The sequence below is a fragment of the Physeter macrocephalus genome, chromosome 14, assembly GCF_002837175.3.
Source record: "Physeter macrocephalus isolate SW-GA chromosome 14, ASM283717v5, whole genome shotgun sequence".
Taxonomy (NCBI): Eukaryota; Metazoa; Chordata; class Mammalia; order Artiodactyla; family Physeteridae; genus Physeter; species Physeter macrocephalus.
In genome coordinates this window covers 11,272,286-11,288,369 of record NC_041227.1, presented here as the reverse complement: position 1 = coordinate 11,288,369, position 16,084 = coordinate 11,272,286, and the positions used below count along the sequence as shown (strand labels likewise).

Genomic DNA, 16,084 nt, shown 5'->3' with positions numbered 1-16,084 from the left:
CAGGCGCAGCGGCCATGGCTCACGGGCCCAGCCGCTCCGTGGCACGTGGGATCTTCCCGGACCGGGGCACGAACCCGCGTCCCCTGCATAGGCAGGCGGACTCTCAACCACTGCGCCACCAGGGAAGCCCATTGCCCACTTTTTGACCTTTATGGTCGGCCTTGGAACCGTCATGGCGCCTGTGGGTGTATCATTTCGCTTGCTGATGTGTTGCAATGAGCATATACTGAGGCTCAAGGTCTAGTGGAAGTTGATTCATCTGCCATCTTGGACCTGTTTGGTTCTAATCAGTTTATGTCCTGTCCTCAGGCTATGTTATTCTTTTAAAGGTTGTGTCCTGCCCCCTTCCCTCCTGTTTCAGCATCATAGCAATTTTCATTACCTAAATTAACTTTGTTTTCTTGTGCTCTCTTTCTCTTCTTCCAGAATTTCTGCTCTATCAGGGCAGGGGTTTTTCTCTGCTCACCACTGCTGTGTCCCTAGTGCCTTGAACAGAGTGACTAAGAATTCAATACCTACTTGTTGAATAAATATCATTCTGTAGTTGGTTTGTTTATTTTCATTGAGTGGTATGATCACAAACATCTTTCCAGGGTAATAGATATGAATCTGTCTTGATCTTTGAGATGAACCATGGAATTCTGTTGATTGGATGGGCCATGTTTGTTTCCCAACCCTGTTGAATGACTGTGAGTGAAGTAAATGGCCAGATGAACCAGGGGTTTCGTGAGTCAGTACCTCCTACCCTGCAACAAAGTCAGGCAAGGGGAAAGAGAACCCACCCAGCCTTTAACAGGCTGATTCACAGAGAGAGAAGTTAAGCAAACAAGGGTAACTTCGTGTTCTAGTAAGAATTTCCCAGGCAGAAACAGTCCTCAAACACAAAAGGCAAGGACAGGCAAATAACTCATTGATTGCCTCTGCAGTGGAGGGTGGAGTTGTTTATTAATTCCCCCACCCCCAAATGGAATTAACTTAAAAATTCTTTTTCTAGTTACAAAAGTAGTATTGGCTTATTATTATGAAAAATTTTTTTCAGACAATACAGAAAAGCATGAAGAAGGGAGTGAAAAACAGTTATAATTTTAGAGCAGTTTATAAATTATCTCAGATTTTTTCAATGCATAGAAATATGTTTAAATCCTAAAGTCCATTTGTGCTTTTTTTTTTTAATTAAACAGTAACAGCTAAGGCTTAATGAATACTTACAATGCTTGTGCTAGTTGTTCTTGGTGTATTACTTCATTTTATCCTAACAATAGTTCTATAGGATAAGCACTATTATTAACCCTACCTTACAGATGGGGAAACTGAGACCCAGAGAGGTTAAGTGTTTTAGCCAGCATCATACAGCCATAGGTAGTCAAGCTGGGATTCAGACATAGGTGGTCTGCCTTCAAGGTCCATGACCTTAACTGCTATACTACATCGCCAAGGCAGAGCACAGGTGCTTTCCTAAGTTAATATCCATACATGTGAGTCATTTTCAGTGTCTGCATTTACTCTTCCATTAACGAACAATTGGAATGTTTCTACTTTTCTCCTATTCGGAAACAGAGAGGAATTACCCTTTTGGTCTTTAAATGAAATTAAAAACAAACAAACAAACAAAACACACAAAAAACAAAACTGTGGTTAGATGTCCCAACAACCAGTATTTCCAACCCAGGAGAAGCAAAAAAAGGAGTGCAGCATGACCTGGAAGCAGTCGCCCCATTAGGAATACATATATTATCTGGGGAGGGGTTACTTTAATTTGAGAAACATCTAAATATGTACCTGGCGTCATTCTAAGACTTCATGAATATTAGTTCATTTAATCTAAAAATAATACTCTGAAATGCATACTGGGGAAACTGAGGCACAGGGAGGGTAACTTGCCCCAGGTGACAGAGGTAGTAAGTGGCGGTGCTGGGGTTTGGACTCTGGAAATTTGACTCCAGCATCTGGTTTCTTAACTCCTATTCTAATGGGCCTCTCGGTCTACCAGCTGGCCCAAGTGATCCAACCAGCCCTGGGGTCCTCAGAGCAAGCCTGCATTTAGTGGTGGACTGCAGGCAGCAAGGTGAATATCTTTTTTTTTTTTTGTCTTTTAAACTACATCCAGCTCAGAGTTCTTAGGTCCTAAGTCCATGCAGGCTCTGCTGCGTTCCATGCTCAGGGTCTCACAGGCTGAAGTCTAGACAGCAGCCTGTCTGAATCCTTATCTGGAGGCTCTGGGAAGAATCCACTTCCAGGCTCATTTAGGTTGTTGGCAGAATTCAGTTCCTTGTGGTTGTAGGACTGAGGTCCTGATTTCCTTGCTTGTTGGTCATGGAGGCTATTCTCTGTGCAGTTAGATGCTTCCCATATTCCTTGTCTCATGGTCCCTTCCACTTTTTATTTAAGGTGAATATCTTAACTGTCACACAGATTTATCTTGAATAAGAACCAAAGGGACAGGGAAACCCCTTAGTAACTGGTGCTCAGTTGGGACTTATCTTTTGTTTCAGTCTTGGTTGGGGCCTCTGTGCTGGTGTGAGGTGTCCCCTTCTGGAGAGAGCTGGATCATGTCTGCTGGGCCAAGAAGGGGGAGACTTCCCCAAACCAGCCCACTAAGTCTTGGCCCATCACCCTCCTTGGGGATGCATGAGGGGAGACTTGAAGACTACTTAGGAAAAATTAAAGATTAGAGAGAGTTTCCTTGGAGAGGATTTTTTGTGCTACGGTGTGCATAACACATAATAGGTGCTTAATCCATATTTAATGACTTATACTGGCACTATTCTAGGTATTAGAGCTTCTGAGAGTCTAAAGGGGATGATAGATAATAAGGAAGCAAATTTTTATAAGAAACAGAATATTATGCTAAGTGAAAGAAGCCAGACACAAAAAGGCCACATATATGATTCTATTTATATGAAATGTTCAGAATAGTTAATCCATAGAGACAGAAATTAGGTTGGTTTCTACTGCAGGGGTGGGGGCAGGGGAGAATGACTGCTAACAGGTACAGGGTTTCTTGTTGGGGTGATGGAAACGTTTGGGAATCAGACAGTGGTGATGGTTGTACAACATAATAAATAGATTAAAAGCCATTGAACTGTATGCTTTTGAATGCTGAATTTTATGTTAAATGAATTATATCTCAACAATAATTTTAAAACATTTTAAAAAGAGAAAACGAGGATAATTTCACATGGTGATATGTGCATTGAAGACAAGAAAGTAAAATGTTGCAAGAGATAGTAGCTGGCTGGGGTAAGTGGGCAGAGTGGTTCCTGAAGGCCCCTCTGAGGAAGTGACATTTGTGATGGAACCTGAATTATGACTAGGAGGTACTATATAAATATCTAGAGGAAGGGAGATGAAGGATCAGCATGTGCAAAGGCGCTGAGCTGGGGATGAGCTTGCCACATTCAATGAGTTGAAGCCCCCTGAGTTGGGGTGCAGAGGAAAAGGTACAAGAGAAGGTCAGCGACTGCTGCAGGGGCAAGAAGCAGACCAAACTGGGCACTGTAGATAACTAAGAGGACTTTGGGTTTTGTTCACAGTAAAATGAGGGGCCATGGGATGGCTTTGAGCAAAAGAGTAACGTGATCTGATGAATGCTTAAAAAGGATCACTTGGACTGCCATGTAAAGTAAATAGCAGGTGAGTAAAAGTAGAAGCATAAAATGTATTGATAAGTAACACCCTTTGACACTGTGCTGTGACTAGGAACATTCAGTCATCCTTCACAAACTAGAGATATGCCAGCTTGTCATATTTATTTAAAAACAGGAAGTCAAGGCCATGGTTATTTTGATATTTCTCTCTGTGACACTGCCTCACCTCCCTATTCTGTAAGTCACCAAGCTCTGTCAATTCTTCCTTCCCCGCCCACCACGCTTCACCTTTGTATCCTTTTCACTCTCCCCACTTTGAGACCTGGTGACAGATGGAAACACTGGTTTCCAGGCTGCCCCTGGGCAGACCTCTTTTGCTTTCTCCCTTAAAAAAAATTTTTTTTCTCACTTCATGCCATATGTTATTTGCAGACAAAAATTATTAAAATAATGACAAGTAAGAAAAAGGGGGAAGATTATCCATGGTCCACAATGCAGAGATAGCCATTATCAAAACAACATTTTACTATATGGTATGCCTGTCCTCTTTTATTTTTTGGTTTTAGATTTTATTTTATCAAGGTTATACATGCACATGAATTGAAAGGTCAAATGTTCTAAAAGCAGAAGTCCCCACTTCACTTCTTCCTCCCATTTCCCCCTCCCCAAAGGCAACAACTTCGACTACTTTAAGCTAAATATTTTATATTTAATTCCATGTCTCTAAATAACATGCTTCTATTGATTGCCACTTCTAAATTTTTCAGTTTTCAGAATAATCTGCTTTCCCTCTCTAGGGTATGAGGGTTCTGCTCTCTTTCCTTCCCTACACTTGGCCCCAGCACATATGTATATACCCTTCCCACTCCCCCATCCTCTCATGATAGGTATATGGTAATTTTGGTGAGATCAATATTTACTAATTATATAATTGTGACATTCACCACTGAGCACCATGGTAAGCTATGATGTCCTTTTGCTTTTCCCCACAGCGTTTTTGGTTTTTTTGTTGTTTGTTTGTTTTGTTCTGTTTTTTTAGTTTATTTATTTATTTTGTTTCTGGCTGCGTTGGGTCTTTGCTGCTGCATGCAGGCTTTCTCCAGTTGCGGCAAGCGGGGGCTACTCTTCATTGCAGTGCGTGGGCATCTCATTGCGGTGGCTTCACTTGTTGAGGAGTGTGGGCTCTAGAGCGCAGGCTCCGTAGTTGTGGCACCCGGGCTTAGTTGCTCCACGACATGTGGGATCTTCCCGGACCAGGGCTAGAACCCGTGTCCCCTGCATTGGCAGGCAGATTCTTAACCACTGCGCCACCAGGGAAGTCCCAGTCTTGTTTTTTTTTTTTAAAGTTAATTATTGTCTTGTTCTCTGACCCCACCGAAGCTGACCTAATTTTCTCAGTATTTGTTATCAGTTCAACTCCAAACTCTTTGCCAGTGGTGCAAGTATCCTCTCAACTCCTTCTAATGCCTCAGAAACTCTATGTGTTCACCTTCTTAAAGAAATCTCCCTGGAGCCTTCAGACCTGCTGGAACCTAACCTGTTACACATTCTGGTGCACAGCTGTCATCCTAGGATGTCTCTTCACCATCATCTGGGGATTCCATCTGCTTCTCCCCTGTGCTGTGTTTCTGTTTCCTGGGTCCTGTGTCTTGTTCTTCCTTGTCTCACCACAAACACACACGCCCTTTTTGGTGTAGCCAAAAAGTACAGCCTCCACTAACTCCCTGAGAAAGGGTGTGTGGGAAGTAGAAAATTTTCAACTTCCCATATCTGAAAATGGTTTTATTCTATCTGCTCCCTTGATGATTGTTTGGCTGGGTATAGAATTGTATGTTGGAAATCATTTTCCCTCAGAATTTTGAAGGCATTAATCCACTACCTTCTTATGTCTGAATTTTGGTGGAGAAGTCCAAAGTTATTCTGCTCTTGATACTTTGAAGTGACCTATTTCTCCTTCTTTTCGCAAATTTGTTCTTGGTATTTCAAAATTTCACAGTGATGTGCCTTGCTATGGACCTATTTTTATCCAGCATGCTGGGCACTTAGTAAACACTGTCAATCTGGAAACACATGTCCTTTAGTTCTAGAGAATTTTTGTGAATTATTTTATTGATGATTCCCCCACCCCACCCCGTTTCTCTTCTTTCTCGATAAAATGCCTATTTTTCAGATGTGGGATTTTTTTAGATTGGTCCCTGAAACAACTTATCTTTTCTCTCCTATTTTCTATCTTTGTCTTTTTGTCCTACTTTCTGAGACAAACTCTCACATTTATCTTCCATCTCTTTTATTAAATTTTTAATATCTCTGCTTTTAATTTCCAAGAAGCCCTCTTTGTTCTCAAAATATTCCTATTTTTAATAGCATCTTGTTCTTGCTTCAGGAAAACTCTCTGAAAAGTTGTTTTTGATTTTTTAAGTTTTTTTCGTTTTTTTTTTCTTCCTGCATTGTCTGTTTTCTTTAGTTACTTTTCTCTATTTGCTTTGTTCTCAATTTTTCATTTAAGAGGATATGCTCAGATGTCTGATATTTCTTGATTTTCTGCTCATATTTAAGAGTAGGGGACCAAGAAGCTGATCTTTGTATATATTGGGAAGTGGGCTGTTGACATTGAACTGGGCCATTTGTTGGGAACCCCATGATGTTAAAATATCTTTAGGTGATTCCTCTGAGTCTAGCCAGATTTTCTGGAGAAGATTCTTCCAGTCTCCTACCTGGAATGGAATGGCCTGGAAAGACCACTATATACAATTTGCCTGGCCCCTGGATGTGAGCAATGGGGCCGGCCCTGCAGACGTGGCAAAGGACTGGAATAGGGTATCTCAGCGTGCAGGCCCCAAAACAGCCCCCAAAAGTATATCCATGTTAAATTCCTGGAACCTGTGAATGATATCTCATTTGTGAAAAAAGTTCTTTGTAGCTGTGATTAAGTTAAGGCTCTTGAGATGAGGAGATAGTTCTGGATTATTCAGGTGGGCCCTAAGTGCCATCAGAAGTGTCCTTATAAGAGAGAGGCAGAGGGAGATGAGAAGCTTGGAGAAGAAGGCAATGTGAAAACAGAGCAGAAAGAGACATGTCCACAAGCCAAGGAATGCCGACAGACACCAAAAGCTGGAAGAGACAAGGGATGGATTCTCTCCCAGAGCCTCTGGAAGGAGGATGGCACTGCTGACACTTTGATTTCAGCCTTCTGGCCTCCAGAACTACAAAAGAATATGCTTCTATTGTTTGAAGCCACACAGTTTGTGGTAATTTGTTACAGCAGTCCCAGGGAACTAAACACAAGATTTCACTTAATCCTCCTGTTTTCAGTATAGTACCTCTGCCTGAAAATGTGCTGGGGTCCCCAAGTCCAGATACTCTGTTTTACTGTATCCAAAGAATAAACCTCCAGACTTTTGCAGAGGTAGGTGGCCAGTTACCTAGAGTCGGGCGGGGGCTGGGAGGATCTGCAAATCTGACTGCTCCTCAAACAGACTTTTAGGGAATTTCCTTTATTTCACATCCTCCTCTCTGCTGCCCATTCCTATCCCCAATTTTACTTTCAGGAATTGGTACCACCAATTCCCGAGCCTTTGGGAGGGATTTTGGGGGATAAATCAAGTTGGCTTTGACTTTCCCCTCTGCTGCCAGAGGATTGGGTTTTCTCAGTTCTGCCGATTAACCCATCTGCTTTCTGTTCTCCAAAATGTTCTCACTCTTGTCTCCTCTCCCGTTCTCCAGTCCTTAATGGTTTATGCCTTTAAAAACAATAATAAATCCCTTTACTGTCAACCTAGTGGAGCCAAGGGGTAAAGCAAAAGTAGAAGTGTGCATTTAGTTGGCTGTTTTCCCAAATGTCTCAATGGGCTAATCTTAAAATGACGCTCTGTACCTCTGCTGAAATCCCACTTCCTCCTTCCCCAGGGGTCCATGCCTAACTCATCTCTCCATTCCCTGTGCCAAGAATGGGGCCTGCCACATGGTAAGCACGGAGATGATTTTTTTTAACAGGATCATCCTCAGCAGTTGTTACCAAGTGTGATTACCATAAGAAATTCTTTTTTTTTTTTGGCCGCACCACGTGGCATGCAGGATGTTAGTTCCCTGACCAGAGATTGAACCCATGCCCCCTGCAGTGGAAGTGTGGAGTCTTAACACTGGACCGCCAGGGAAGTCCCTACCATAAAAAAAAAATTTTTTTAACATCTTTATTGGAGTATAATTGCTTTACAACGGTGTGTTAGTTTCTGCTTTATAACAAAGTGAATCAGCTATACATATACACATATTCCCATATCTCCTCCCTCTTGCGTCTCCCTCCCACCCTCCCTATCCCATCCCTCTAGGCGGTCACAAAGCACCGAGTTGATCTCCCTGTGCTGTGCAGCTGCTTCCCACATACTGTTCTCCATAGTGGCTGTATCAATTTACATTCCCACCAACAGTGCAAGAGGGTTCCCTTTTCTCCACACTCTCTCCAGCCTTTATTAGTAGAGTTTTTGATGATGGCCATTCTGACTGGCTGTGAGGTGATACCTCATTGTAGTTTTGATTTGCATTTCTCTAATGATTAGTGATGTTGAGCATTCTTTCATGTGTTTATTGGCAATCTGTATATCTTCTTTGGAGAAATGTCTATTTAAATCTTCTGCCCATTTTTGGATTGGGTTGTTTTTTGTTTTTTGTTTTTTGTTTTTGATATTGACATAAAAACTCTTGAAGGGAGTGTCTTAGTTTGCCCAGATGCAGAAGTGGAGAATTAAGACAGGGAAGACAGAGAAGTCAGTATAGGTTAGGTTGTTTGTCAATTATATGTCAATTTTAAAAATATATATATATATTTAAGGTCTATAGGGAGAACATAAAGTCTTAATTTCAGGACTCTGAAGTTAATATGATTGTAAACTTCACAGACACAGAAAACAAACCTGTGGTTACCAAAGGGGCAAGGGGGGGAGGGATATATTAGGAGTGTGGCATTAACAGATACACACCACTATATATAAAATAGATAAGCGACAAGGATTTATTGTATAGCACAGGGAACTATATTCAATATCTTGTAATAACCTATAATGGAGAATAATCTGAAAAAAAAATGTATAACTGAATCACTTTGCTGTACATCTGAAACTAACACAATATTGTATATCAACTACACGTCAATTAAAATATGATTGTAAACTTGTTCAGAGTTTCATTTATAAACTGTATTTTAACAGTATTTTTTTTTTTTTGCGGTACTCGGGCCTCTCACGGTTGTGGCCTCTCCCGCTGCGGAGCATAGGCTCTGGACGCGTAGGCTCAGCGGCCATGGCTCACGGGCCCAGCTGCTCAGCGGCATGCGGGATCCTCCCGGACTGGGGCACGAACCCGTGTCTCCTGCATCGGCAGGCGGACTCTCAACCACTGCGCCACCAGGGAAGCCCCGAGTATGTATTTTTTATTAAAATACAATTAGGGGACTTCCCTGGTGGCGCAGTGGTTAAGAATCTGCCTGCCAATGCAGGGGACACGGGTTCGAGCCCCGGTCTGGGAAGATACCGCATGCCACGGAGCAACTAAGCCCCTGAGCCACAACTACTAAGCCTGAGCTCTAGAGCCCGTGAGCCACAACTACTGAGCCCGCATGCCACAACTACTGAAGCTTGCGAGCCTAGAGCCCGTGCTCTACGAGAGAAGCCACCGCAATGAGAAGCCCGTGCACCACAACGGAGGGTAGCCCCCTGCTTGCCACAACTAGAGAAAGCCCGCGCTCAGCAACAAAGACCGAATGCAGCCAAAAATCAATCAATCAATAAAATACAATTAGGAAGAAAGTTATTTTTGGCATTGTCTACTGTACAGAATGTTAATGTTTATCAAAGATATCCTTTCATTTCCTATGTATTCAAAGCCTTCTACAATCTAAAAAACAAATTAAATGTTTATAGAATTTAAATAATGAGTTACTAAACATCACTATTTATACTCTAAAAATAAAAAATAAACTTTTCCAATTCTCTGTGTACTTCACAAAAATTGTTTATGAATTAGACAGTGAAGTAAGTCTCTGTGAAGTCAAAAAGCAGAAAATGTTTAGTATATTCTACTGAGTAAAAATATAATAAAATTGGAAACGAATAACAAAAGTTACATTTAACACTCAATAAGTAGGAAATTCTAAAACACTCCCTAAGTAAACCTTGTCTCAAAGAAGAAACTACAATGAGAGTATCATGGGTGAAAACTCATGAGATATCCTCAAAGCAGATTTTCAAAACAAAGTTAAACTCCTGAATGTTTATATCATCTAAGCATAAATACATAACACACACACACACACACACACACACACACAGAGTCCTCCCTTGGTATCCTTGGGGGGATTGGTTCCAGGACCCCTCATAGATACCAAAATTGAATGTTTATATCATCTAAGCATAAATACATAACACACACACAAAAACACACACACACACACACACACACACACACACAGAGTCCTCCCTTGGTATCCTTGGGGGGATTGGTTCCAGGACCCCTCATAGATACCAAAATCCATAGAGGCTCAAGTCCCTTATATAAAATGGTGTAGCATCTGCATATAACCAAGCATATCCTCTGGTATACTTTAAATCATCTGTAGATTACTTTAATACATAACATAATATAAATGCTATGTAAATAGTTGCCAGGGCACAGCAAATTCAAGTTTTGCTTTTTGAAACTTTCTGGAATTTTTTTTCAAATAGTTTTGATCTGCAATTGGTTGAATCCGAGGATGCAGAACCCAAGGATATGAAGGAGGGCTGGCTGTGTGTGTGTGTGTGTGTGTGTGTGTGTGTGTGTGTGTGTGTGTGTTATGTACTTCAAGTGCGTCACCATTGAGGGCAGCTGAAGCTTACTCCCACTGAGGGGTTCCAGGAAACTAGAATATGACCGCAGAATTGCCCCACGCAAGGGGCAAAGGATTGGGGGTGTTTATCCTCCAACTCTTTCAAGTTACTGGTTGAGGGGTGCTCTGACAGCATCAATTCCCCAGCACAGCTGGCTTGTACTGTGCTGAGAGGAAGCCCTTAGGCAGCAGTAAGACCCTCCAAGACGTTATGAGCAGGCACTAGCAGAGTCTGGTAAGGGTAGGGGAGAGCCAAGAAGAAATTCAGATTCCCAGGCCCCATGCCTGAGCTCCAGTAGGTCTGTGATAGGACTGGAATCTGTACTTTTTCACACAATCTCTCAGCAGTATGTACTGCACCTGACTCCACTGAATTCTACAAGCCCAATTTTTTTATTTGTGCCTGGTAATTCTAGTGCCTATTACCTGCCAAGTGGCCAGGGCCAGATGAAAACATTAATGTCAACAGGCTTTAAAAAATTATTCCCAACTCTACCCCATGTGTAAATGAATATGACACAATGCTAAATCGTAACAAAAAATACAGGGAAAGCCAACACAGAACTTATTTTTCCATGGCATGGGAGGCAGAGTAATACCTCCCAAAGATGTCCACATGCTAATCCCTGGACCCTGTACATATATTATGTCACATGACAGGGGGCAGTTAAGGTTGTTAATCAGTTAACCTGGAGATAGGGAGATCCTTCTGGGTGGGTTCAAGGTAATCACAATGCTCCTTATAAAGGAAAGAAGGCAGGACAGTCAGAGTCAGAAATGAAGTGATGACCAAAGCAGAGGTTGGAGTGATGCCATTGCTGGCTTTGAAGATACAGGATGGGACCAAAAGCCATGGAATGTGGGCAGCCTCTAGAAGCTGGAAAAGGCAAGAAAACACATTCTCCCCTAAAGCCTCCAAAAGAATGTAGCCCTGCTGACACCTTGAGTTTAGCCCCATGACACTTCTAACCTATAGAATTATAATAAATCTGTGTTGTTTTGGGAAAATTCCTTGCAATAAATCCCTTAATAAATATCTTCTATTGGTTCTGCTTCTCTGATTGAACCTTGACTAATAACCACTTGATGGTAACCACTTTGATTCCCTTTTTTAAAAAATATGAAATATCATATTTGTTCAAAAGTTTTCATTGGTACCTCTGTTTTGTTGACAGCTTCAGCATTTTCTAAACTCTGGGAACAACAGAATGATGTTCAAGACTTCAGGTTTCCACATGTGTGAAATTGGGCTAATCAGTGTACCTCATAGGGTTACTAAAAGGATTAAATAAATTACTGAGCATAATGCACTTGGAATAATGTCTGGTACAAAGTGTTCAAAAAATGTTGGAAGAGATAAAGGACAGAAGAAAGGAGAGAGAGGGAGACAAGCTCCCTGCTTTCAAGGAGATTATATCCTAGAGGGGGAAACGGATGATAAACTCAGAAAGGAAGGAAAGGAAGGAGGGAGGAAAGAAGGGAAAAAATATCTGATAGTTATAAGTGTCTCAGAAACACTTACGTTTAAGACTGGACCAGAGGTTGGCAGCCCACGGCAGGCCAGATCCAGACTGCCACCTGTTTTCATATCCCGTGAGCTAAGAATGGTTTCTACATTTTTAAATGGTTGAAAAAATAAATAAAAAGAACACTGTGTGCCACGTGAAAATCATAAGAAATTCGAACTTCAATATCCATAGAGTTTTACTGGAACACAGCCATGCCTATTTAAATCTTTGATGGCTGCTTTCCCACTGCAATGGCAGAGTTGAGTTGTTGCCACAGATCAGAATGCCCACAGAGCCTAAAATATTTACTGTCTGGCTCTTTACAAAAAAAGTTTGCTGACCCCTGCTTTAGACTGAGTGGTCAGGGAGGGCCTCCCTGAGGAGGTGACATTTAAACTGAGACCTGAATGGCAGGAAAGAGGACGATTAGGGGTAAGAGGGCAGAGAACAGAGAACCAAGGCGAAAGCTTTCTCTCTAATCTTACAACAGCCTTCCAAAGAGGGGCTCTGTCAAAACTATGATGGGGCGCTGAGGCTCTGAGGGTGCTGTGGTGTCCCAGGGTCAGAGCCCACAGGTCCCGAGCCGGGGTAGAGAGCCAAAACTGCCTGGCACCAGAGCCTGCCCCTTCTCAGCCTGGCATGGCACATGAACCCAGGAACTGCATGTTGAAAGACTTTATTTGCCTTCCTGGGGACAGTGATGGGGGATTTTAGATTCGTTCCCAGGAATAGGTGAGAAGGGCTGGGACTGGCTCACAGTCCTGAGCGCAGGTGTTCTACGGCCCCCCTGTTGGCAGCAGGTCCAGGACTGGCACAAAGCCCAGATCTGGCCCTGATAGCAGGATCTGTGGCATGGCAGGGAGAACGGGGCAGCCCTCGATGAATTCAGGGCCCTGCTTTCATCCTGACTGGCCCACAGCTTGTGGCCCAATGCAAGGAAGCCTACCTCCAGCCCAGGGGGGTCCGACTCCAGCCAGGTGGGGTTTTCTGAGGCTGGAAGAAGAGTGACAGTCTCAAGCTCCCAGTTAATAAATGTGGCTCAGAGAGAACCCAGTTCTCAATCCTTTATGGGCCAGTTCATTCTTGCCAGGCTCTGTGCTAATGGAGGAAAGTAGGCTGTTAGTCCCATTTTAGAGCCAGAGAAATTAAGGCAGTGAGGAGCAACAGGGGGTACTGGTTAAAGCCAAAGACTCTGTACCTGAATCCCAGACTCAGTATTTGCCAGCTGTGTGACTTCAGGCAAGTGGCTTGACTTCTCTGTGCTTCAGTTTACCACTGATGATAATCTCTGCCTGAAAGAAATGTAAGAAATTAAGGAAACAATAGCCCAGTACCACACCCACAGAGCCCATTCTCTCACTTAGCTTTGACAACAGAATTAAGAGGTCTTGGAGTGGCAGAGGACTCTGGCTTTGAGCCAGACAGAGCTCTTCTTCTCAAGGGCCAAAACCTTGACATCATCCTTGACTCTTCTCTTTCTTTTACGGGCCACAGTCCATCAGCAAATCCTGCCTTCAATACCCACCCACAGTCCAACCATTCCTGCCATACCCATGGTATCAACTTAATCCAAAGTGCTGTCAGCTCTCGACCAGATTATTGCAAAGGCCTCTTAGCTGGTCTGAGATCTCCCATCCTTGCCTCTGCCCCTAGCTCTCCACAGCACTCCTCTTTTCAAAACCCTTCTGTTTCCTAACACTTCTGGAGTTAACTAACAATTTTTTTAAATTTTTATTGGAGTATAGTTGATTTACAACGTTGTGTTAGTTTCAGGTGTACAGCAAAGTGAATCAGTTATACATATACATATAGCCACTTTTTTTTTTTTTTAGGATTCTTTTCCCATATAGGCCATTACAGAGTATTGAGTAGAGTTCCCTGTGCTATACAGCAGGTTCTTATTAGTTATCTATTTTATATATAGTAGTGTGTATGTCAATCCCAGTCTCCCAATTTATCCCTCCTCCTCTTATCCCCTGGTCACCATAAGTTTGTCTTCTTCATCTGTGACTCTATTTCTGTTTTGTAAATAACTACATTTGTACCCTTTTTTTAAGATTCCACATATAAGCGATATCGTATGATATTTGTTTTCCTGTGTCTGACTTACTTCACTCACTATGACAATCTCTAGGTCCATCATGTTTCTGCAGATGGCATTATTTTGTTCTTTTTTATGGCTGAGTAATATTCCATCGTGTATATGTACCACATCTTCTTTATACATTCCTCTGTCGATGGACATTTAGGTTGCTTCCATGTGCTGGCCACTATAAACAGTGCTTCAGTGAACATTGGGGTGCGTGTATCTTTTTGAATTATGGTTTTCTCTGGGTATATGCCCAGGAGTGGGATTGCTGGGTCATAGGGTAGTTCTATTTTTAGTTTTTTAAGGAACCTCCATACTGTTCTCCACAGTGGCTGTGCTAATTTACATTCCTACCAACAGTGCAGGAGAGTTCCCTTTTTTCCACACCCTCTCCAACATTTACTGTTTATAGATTTTTTTGATGATGACCATTCTGACTGATGTGAGGCGATACCTCACTGCAGTTTTGATTTGCAATTCTCTAATAATTAGTGATATTGAGCATATTTTCATGTGCTTTTTGGCCATCTGCATGTCTTCTTGGGAGAAATGTCTATTTAGATCTTCTGCCCATTTTTTAATTTATTTTATTTTATTTGTTTATTTTTGGCTGCATTGGGTCTTCGTTGCTGCCCACGGGCTTTCTCCAGCTGCCGCGAGCGGGGGCTACTCTTGGTTGCAATGCGCGGGCCTCGCATTGCGGTGGCTTCCCTTGTTGCAGAGCTTGGGCTCTAGGCGCGTGGGCTTCAGTAGTTTGTGGCATGCAGGCTTAGCTGCTCCACGGCATGTGAGCTCTTCCCAGACCAGGGTTCAAACCCGTGTACCCTGCATTGGCAGGCAGATTCTCAACCACTGCGCCACCAGGGAAGCCCTTCTGCCCATTTTTTATGTGGGTTATTTGTTTTTTTGGTATTGAGCTGCATGAGCTGCACGAGATTAATCCCTTCTCGGTTGCTTCACTTGCAAATATTTTCTCCTATTCTGAGAATGAAATTAGAACACTCCCTAACACCATACACAAAAATAAACTCAAAATGGGTTATTTATTCAAGGATCATTTTTTCTTGAGTATCTACTATATGCCAGATACTATTCCAGGCACTGGAGATAAAACAGAGAACAAAACTTCTGCATTCAGAAGTTTACATTCTCATGGAGAGAAGGACAATAAACGAATATATAAGTAAAACGTACTATTAATATGTTCAGTGTTCTGGAGGGGAATAACAGAGGGAAGGGAAGAGGGCTTGGGTTTTAGACCCAAGGTGGTCAGAGAAGGTATAATTGACAAAAAAAGGGTAAACAAAAAGCCCGAAAGCGGGAAAGGTGGGAGCCAAGGGGCAACCTAGGAGCCGAGTATCCTTGACTAAGGGCTCAGCAAATACATGGGTGGAAGTTTTCCTGGTGTGTTTTAGGTACCCCGAGGAAGTCACTGTGACCAGCATGGAAAGTGTGCATGAGGAGAAGAGGGGATTGACCTCACGGGGGTAAGGGGGCAGGGTTCAGTCTTGGAGATTCTCCAAGGTTTTTTTCCCTCAGATTGAGATTGGAAGCCAGGGTACATTTTGAGCAGCGGCGTGACTGCAGTTCAAAAGGATCACTGAGGCCGATGTGTGGAAAAGCTTAAAGAACAATAGCAGAGTCAGAAAGAGGGTTTAAGCAGCTATCACAGCTGCTGAGATACGATGGTTTCGACCAGGAAGGGAGGTAGCAGCAGAGGTGGTGTCAAACCCAAAGGCCTCATAACAGTGTACCAGCTCTCCCGGTAGGGTTCTTCCTACCCCTCCAAACTCACCTTGTTCCTTCCTGTATCCCCAACCCCACTGAGCAGAAAGAGCTTGCTTTCAGGGTGAGTCACAGTGACCTCACAGGAGTTTCCCCAAAAACGTCCCTACCCTGTGGAAGGGAAAAACCGGAATCTCGTAGGGCCGGAGGGTCAAAACGCTCAGGCCAGACAGATATTCGGAACGTCCCCGGAGGACCTCCCACCCTCGGGCCATAGAGACGAAAGGACAGAAGTGCCGCCCTTGCGCAGCCGAGA

The 16,084-nt window shown here is 42.9% G+C and overlaps 2 long non-coding RNA genes across 2 annotated transcripts in view; one reads left to right on the top strand and one right to left on the bottom strand.

The window, feature by feature from the left end:
* LOC129392795 (uncharacterized) overlaps window positions 1–16,084 on the top strand; it is a 176,323-nt gene that overhangs the window by 31,976 nt on the left and 128,263 nt on the right. The window lies entirely within an intron of this gene.
* Window positions 12,601–15,985, bottom strand: LOC112066191 (uncharacterized). Its single transcript, XR_002892465.3, has 3 exons — window positions 15,839–15,985; window positions 13,153–13,246; window positions 12,601–13,052 (listed from the first exon to the last, which is right to left on the bottom strand). It is a non-coding gene; the product is annotated as an uncharacterized lncRNA (long non-coding RNA).